The 8,041-nt window shown below is 35.7% G+C and overlaps 1 long non-coding RNA gene across 1 annotated transcript; it reads right to left on the reverse strand.

Annotated features, from left to right (window-relative positions):
• Positions 1 to 751: 751 nt before the first annotated feature.
• Positions 752 to 2,161, reverse strand: LOC145065546 (uncharacterized). The gene is made up of 3 exons (XR_013688448.1): positions 2,076 to 2,161; positions 1,652 to 1,720; positions 752 to 1,040 (listed from the first exon to the last, which is right to left on the reverse strand). It is a non-coding gene; the product is annotated as an uncharacterized LOC145065546 (long non-coding RNA).
• Between the last annotated feature and the right edge of the window lie 5,880 nt (positions 2,162 to 8,041).

Raw genomic sequence — 8,041 nt, forward strand, 5'->3', positions numbered from 1 at the left:
TCACTTGTATTTTCAATAACTATAATGAAAAACTTCTCATTTATACATGTTTTGAAATCATTCATGCACAAACCTATGGATCTTCACACTTTAGTATAAACAATTGTCTTTTCAGAAAATATCAGATTTTCTGGGTTTTATAAACTGCACAAAACATTTTCATAACAACCCTACTTATGAACTCACCAACATTCCATATGTTGGCGTTTTTCAAAATGACTTGTATTCTCAGGTAACAGATAAGCTGAAGAATAATACCAAGTGTGTTAGGATGTTATATTTTGAAAACTCTCAAACAATTTATGCTATGGATATGTAATATTTAGACAATGTACTTGATGTGAACAATGTCAGTTGTAATGTATTAATGCATGGTGATGTTTATGTTATGTTTCATGTATATTCATTGTGATGATATTCAATTTAAGTCACGTGAGCCCTCGGACGTTTCCGCCGTCTGGTTCGGGGGTGTGACAGGTTGGTATCAGAGCTCTGTTTATAGTGAACTGGGATATCTAACCACACATTGATATGCAACTATAAACCAAAGAGGGACTAAAACAACTCTGAACAAAAAAATAAAATACAACGATAAAACACCTTTACTTGTGCGAGATAGGAAAAAGAACATAATACCAAATCAAATAAGATGATACTGGCATCTCGGTTAAGTCGGGACTGTTCATAGTTGTATTAAGGGGTGAATGTAGCCTGATCAACTACATTTCCTCCAGAGTACAACTGTGACATCCCCAAAATCACGGCCATAAAAGACCGGTTTGTTTATGCTTTGTTTAAAAATCAGAGTTACATTTTAAATGAAAGTGTTGCGGAATTTGTCCCAAAACAAAAATATGATAAAGATTTATCAAAAGCATTTCCATAGAAATGTATTTCATTAAAAGACTCGGGATGTCATGTTCGTACAGATCAAAAGCATAAACAGTACATTATAAGCCTTACTACATTATTTCATATCTACAGGCCTATATCCGTAATCCCTCGTCCAAAACATCACACCTATGCTCATGCGCCACTACCTGTAATACATAAAACTGAGTGGGTCAGGCTTGGGAGCCTGGTGAGCACATAGGGTTTTCAACCCACAATAAATAAGTTTATTAATTTCATCGATCAACAATAACCCGATTACCCGTTCCCGTTATCCTCACTTTACGTCCCTAAACACCTATCATAAGGGACCTAGCCTAAGGATCATCATCGGGACGGACACTACTGCTAAGGGGATTCCTCAGCAATAAATGTCCTAAAGGCAACCATGTGGGGGATGGAGTACACCGGTGAACATATCGTTCACAAACACCTACAGGTTGCGAGCCTGCTAGTGTTCCACTGGACTGTCTAGAAGAGTCCGTGGTCGTCATCCATACTCCGCTAGATGACAGAATCAACAACATCAACATCGAGGCCTCTCATCATTTTATCACACATCACCTATTGCATCTACCCATGTTTTACCCCAACATTTTCGTAGATATAAAATACATATACAGTTTAAATCATTGAAAACATGTATAACAACGTTCATCTAGCATAGATAGCAAGTATTCAGATAATATGCACACATAGCACGTAATTTATATAAAATACTTCATATCTATGTGTAAGTTGAAAGTAACTATGCACTCACTTGTTAAGGTGATGATTCCAAAATCGGGCAGCGCTTGCTTCTAACGATTCTATTTTCCTTTGACGAAACCTAGCATTATTATCGCTAAATTTTAGTCTAATATTTACCGTGACCAACTATTAGTCTTAGTATTATTATTATTATATAAGCGTTAAACAATATTTTCCAACCACTATGTACAGACAGGGGCCAGACATAAAACACCGGAGGGCAGGACCATTTTGGCATATAGCACTTCTGAAATCCAACAACCCTATGCGGCCCTTTAAACCAGATTCCCCGTACCGCGAGTAGTTAAAAAAAATATTATAACGACACTTATATAAGTTATAATAATAGCTCAAATATTTATTATAAGTTCATAATAACAATACTAATTTTAAATATAAGCTATATTAAAATAAGGTAAGCATAACTTACTTACAAGGGGGTTTTAGCTAGGAGTCGGGCTCTGCAGGGGCAGAACTTCGTCGCTGAATCTTTCTAAGAAAGATTCGTGCAGCGCTTCAGCGCTCACCTTACTATACTAAGCTACAGAAAGAGAAGTCGAATCACGAGGGACCGAAATGCTCGGGGGATAAGGAGAGAAAGACTCTTGAATCAAGAGAATGGTGCAAGAAATATGAGAGCCCAAGGCTCTTATTTATACTAATTGAATTTTCAAAAACTACCCTCCATAATTACTTAATGACCTTTTAGTTATATAAACAACAAAACACCCCTCTATAATACTATTATAAATGGATTTAATGATATTTGTACTAAACTAATGTCGAAAGAACTCAACATTAGTCTTATAATGACCGCATCGTCGATACCTTTCTAATGATATATACATATGTATATATATGTGTACGTATACATGATTTATACTTTATTTTAATACGTAAATATGCTATTATAATTTGTAACTCGTTCATATGAACTCCGTTTTTGACGTTCTTTATATCCACGCGTAGGTGAAGATGTACTCTACAACTTTCGTTTAGACTCCGTCGGCTAATTTTGAGTTTATTTTTAAAGTTATATTTTTAACAAGCCGGGACAGGATTGGTCTGTTTAAAATCTCATAACTTCTTCATACGAAGTCAGATTTGGGCGTTCTTTTTATCGATGTTCTTAGTTTAACATATTCTACGACTTTCGTTTAGATCACTAAGGCTAAATCTCGCTCTATCGTAAATTCACTATTCACGCTTCCCGGTATCGTGCCGGTTCTGTCGTGAAACTTCGACGGGTCATAACTTCTTCGTTATAACTCGGATTTCGGCGTTCCTTATATGCACGGAAACCCTGAGACATATTCTACAACTTTATGTAGAGATATCGGGATTATCTCACACTTTAATTTTTGACGCTCATTTTTTATTCTTTATTAATTATACATTTATAATTAAATAATAAACTCATATAATTCACGTAATACTCAAATATTTCATCTTTATTACTTCAAAAAGAGTTACAAGAGTTGACCTAGACTATTACATTGACAAAAATGCTTAGCCCTGAAACCCGGGCGTTACAACAACTATCACATGCCCCAGGGAAATCGTGATGGTCGGTAAGCTTAAAAACATACCCCTTGTTACCAAGAAAAGAACATCAACTCAATTTACATAGTAATTAAAACATCTTAGGAATAATTTAGTATATTTATACACTCTCGCAGACAATATGAAAAACTACGCTATTACATATTCCTAAGAAATCTATCATAACTCTAAAAGTAGCAGCTCCAAAAATCCGATCATCGAATCATGCAATCGAAATTCATTTCTTCGCGATCAGACTTAGCTTACTTCTTCCTTTAAGCTTCATCTCTTTTCTTCAATACTTCAAAACATCAAAATGCAATCTTATCACATCATGTATTAAGAATCAAATATAGGAACTTATGGAGTTAGTTAATGGATTTTACCTGAAGTAGAGCCTTACGTCTTGACTCTCTCATCTCTTAGATCTCTCAGGTAGATAGGGAAGCTTTGTCTCTAATGTCCCTTCTCTTGGCAATAAAAGCAAATTGAATCTTTTGGAACAACACACATAACTACTTCAGACTTTGCCTTTCTCTTATGGTCAAACTTTGCGACCATGGCATGCCTTTCGTTGCCATTGCCTATGTCCATGGAGGTTTGGAAGGCAGATATACCAATCAACTTTGCTTCTCCAGTGTGCCAAACCATTGCTGATTCAGTAGCAACAAGCAAATAGGTGAAATCGATGAGGGTTACATCGTGGTCCATCATATAGTACTCTTTTACGAACTCACTATATGAGTCAGGAAGAGATCGAAGAACCAAGTCAACAACCAACTTCTCACAGACAACGACTCCTAGCATTCTTAACCGATCAATGTGTGACTTCATCTTTAAGATGTGTGCACACACTGACTTTCCTTCTTCATGTTTACTTGCCAAAAGGGCTTGAGTGAGCTTGAAATTTTCAGGCCTACGAACTTGTGGTTCGGGGAGAACAATAGGAGGAGGTGGAGGAAGTGAAGCATTATCTCTTGTTCCTTGATCGAATCGTGGAATATCATCTTTATGTGGAAAGCTTGTTCCAAGGGATTTGGGAAGACCATAGTTGTCATACTTTGACATCTACAAAACGGGAGAAAATTCAAGTTAGTTGATTGATTGAGTCCTTAATAAAACACCTAAATGAGATATTAAGGCTAGGACCCAACACAATATTCTACAATTTGGAAGAGGGACTTCGTAATCCAAATTGCAGGACATTTGAAGGTAAGTGAATGACAATTCACTAATTTTCCACCATGAAAAACGAAAAGGAGATTAAATTTTAAATGTATTGAAAACTCCTAGATCCTTTGAGATTCATCGAACTTTTTAACGACATGTTTAAATCTCGATATGCCCCTCGTTTTGTGACTGGGATGCCAAGGATCAGAAAACATGGTGTGAATAACCATGCAAATGTACATGGTGCCCCCAATGTTACGGTCACCTAATCGACGTGCCAGTTAGCCACACACGCTCCATCGATCTATGACAAACATCGAGTCAGCCTTTGCCACCTTTGCTTAGAGCACATTTAGTGTGCCGGTTAACCACACACGCTCCACTAACGTCTTAGCAAGGGTACAAAGTGTAATTTCATGGAATTGCATTAAATTCACTTTTTCCTAAAGTAACTAAGATTTGGGAATTTTGTAAAAACATTTAGTTACTTTATAATTCATTATACTTTTAATGGAAAGGGCTTGCCATATCCTACCCGTTCGGCTAACGACCCTCCACCAATCAAGGAAGCGTGGGTGAGAGTGGACACCCATTAAACGGTCATTTTATAGGTCATAACCTTATACTCCCTTATAGATCGGCTTCATGAATGAGGCCTACTAACAGTAAGACTAGTAGTTTAAGTTATACATATTATAAGGGTGTATTTTACACTTTTAAAATACTAGGTGATTTAATTTTATAAATTACACTTTTAGTTTAATTAAATATAAACTATATTATTACGGAATTATTAAGTCTATTTTAATTATACTTTTAATTAAATTAATAAAACCATAAGGGTGTAATTTGAACTTTTCAAAACTAGGGTTTTAGAATTTAAAATTTCAAAAATTAAACTTTTAATCAAAAATTTAAATTCCAAAACTTGAGGGCAGGTTTTGAAACATTTCAAAACATTAGGGTTTAAAATTTAAATATTTCAAAATTAAACTTTTAATCAAACAATTAAATTCCAAAACTTGATGGCAAGTTTTGAAACTTTTCAAAACCATCTAGATCAAATTACAAATAATTAAAATTAATCAAATAATTGGAAATTATCTAAATTTGACCTAATTCAATTTCTTACTAGATAATTCAAAACAAAATTACAAATAATTAATATTTATCTTATAAAACAAGTAATTTTCTTAATTTAGATAATTATCTTCTATTTTGGTAAGGATAGTCACCAAATATTGATAAAATTCGGATTTTATTAATGAAAAACATTTATGGTAATTATCGCAAGCCAAAACAGCTCAAAATCCTGAAAAACCTGGCATCTGACACTCCGACTCGTCGAGCCAGCATTGGACTCGTCGAGTTGCTAGTGAACTCAGTGAGTTCCACTATGAACTCGATGAGTTCAAGCTCAAGAAAATAGATTTTCGCGATTTACAGCTTGAATGATTATGAAAAGCATCAAATACATCAAACAAACAACCTAGGCTCTGATACCACTGATGAGTTTTGAGCACTACATCAATCATATGGTGTACATGAAAACCCTAAAGCTTTTGGATCTAGTTTGTCTAAGAAATATGCAATAATCATCCAAATCTCATAAAACCTAGATCTAGCATATATATATATATATATATATATATATATATATATATATATATATATATATATATATATCGAAATTAACATGTAAGAACAGATCTAGATGATTACCCCTTATAGAATGGCTTGAATCTTGTTTCCTTGGAGCTTAGAGTCACAAATGTCACTCCTCTAATGGCTTACAAACACCACAAGTAAGAGGATGATATTGGAAAGAGGGGAGGAGCACCAAAACCGTCCAAGATCTCTACAAGAAGACTTAGCCACGTTTTTGGGAACCCTAGGGGTCTATTTATACTTGTGTGGGCTGCTAGGGTTTCAAGAGAAACCATAATTCTCTGCTTAGGCCTTAAGCAACCCATGGAACCTATCTAGAAGGCCCTTGGACGAAAATCATATGGGCTTCCCATAGACTTCATCCAATCCCCTTCCCTTTAGAAATCCATTGCCCACAATGCAATTATCTTATAATTAGAATATTAGTCCCCCAAGTCTAATTAATCTCTTTTAGCCACATAATTAAGTTCTTAATTAATTCTTGTCTAATATTAATTAAACTCTATGATTTCTCTTTTAATATATTATTCATATAATATATTAATAAGCCATAATTAACCTCTTTCTTCATAAATCATCCTATCTAGTTGTTTTGGTGAAGGCAACCCAAAAGGACCATGCATAACCAAGTCAAACACTTACCACTTATAGTTACGAGCTTAGACACTAATCCAATAGATTCAAATGAAGATTCACGTAAGGATGAGAAGTTCAACGAATGAAGTCCCGAGACACAAACAAGTCCTAAATGACATATATCGATACATATATGTATGAAATTAGCAAATCTAACTACAAAGGTGATTGGAAACAACCTAGGATGCAAGGATAACTCACCAAAGAAGTGTTGTAAACAAGATAAGTGGTTGAAGGAGTGTTCACGGCCCAAATGAAGGACAGCTCACGACCCAATGGAGTTCATGGCCCAAATGGATGAATGGTTCACGGCCCAATGGAGTTCACGGTCCAAATGGATGAATGGTTCACAGTCCAATGGAGTTCACGGCCCAAATGGATGAATGGTTCACGACCCAACTTGATGAGTGGTTCACAGCCCAAACTTGAAGAACACTTGAAGATCTTTGTGTTTTGGCTAGTGTTTGAAGATCCTAAGTTGTATTCTAAGGAGATACAAAGGAAAGGGGGTGAAAGAGTGGAAATGGTGTTCTTGAACTTATGATACTTGAGAGAGAAAGGGGTTGTTTGCAGCCAAGAGAAGGAGAAGTGAGGAATAAATGAAGGAAAAGTATATATATATATATATATATATATATATATATATATATATATATAGGAGGGGTTCACGATCACCCTTGGGTTCACGGCCGTGAACACCTTTTGGTGGGTTTTCCGGATCAATTTCATTCCTCTAATCATAAGTTAAGACTTCTCAACATCCAATCCAAAAGTGTACTAGGCTTAGAACTCATTAGAATGACCCTTGACAAGGCTAGAAGGCAATGGAATTAAGTCTAACTTTTGGTTGATTGGATGGAATTTACATGATAAACATTTTTGGGTTGTCACAAAACTGGGAGTGAAGACCCTCGAATTGGTGTACGCGACACTTAACGGGATCCTAATATCAATTAAATACATTTATGCATTTTATTAGCGAAACCATTATTTATAGTGTTGGAAAAACACTTGCTTTTGGTTTAGGAATGTTACCGGAACTCGATTGAATTGGGGCAAGCGGGTTTCAAGCCAAGTTCACCACTTAGGGAGGGTTTACGGCCGTGAAGGGGATTACGGCTGTGAACTGTTCTCGGCCGTGAACAACCCCTTGAAGGGTTTACGGTTGTGAACGATGTTCTTGAAAGAAATATGAATGTTTGAAGGTTTCACGGCCGTGAACGGATTGCGGCCCTTGAAGGTTTAAATATTTGAAAGGTTCTCGGCCAAGAACTCAAGAACAGCGATGCTTGATCCGACGAAAAATGTGTTTTAGATGCTCCACAATAACGCCCAAAGGTGATTCTTGATGATTTTTGGAAGAAAAGAGGGTATTTTGGTGTTT

The sequence above is a fragment of the Lactuca serriola genome, chromosome 8 (assembly GCF_051521515.1).
Source record: "Lactuca serriola cultivar US96UC23 chromosome 8, Lser_US96UC23_V15, whole genome shotgun sequence".
Taxonomy (NCBI): Eukaryota; Viridiplantae; Streptophyta; class Magnoliopsida; order Asterales; family Asteraceae; genus Lactuca; species Lactuca serriola.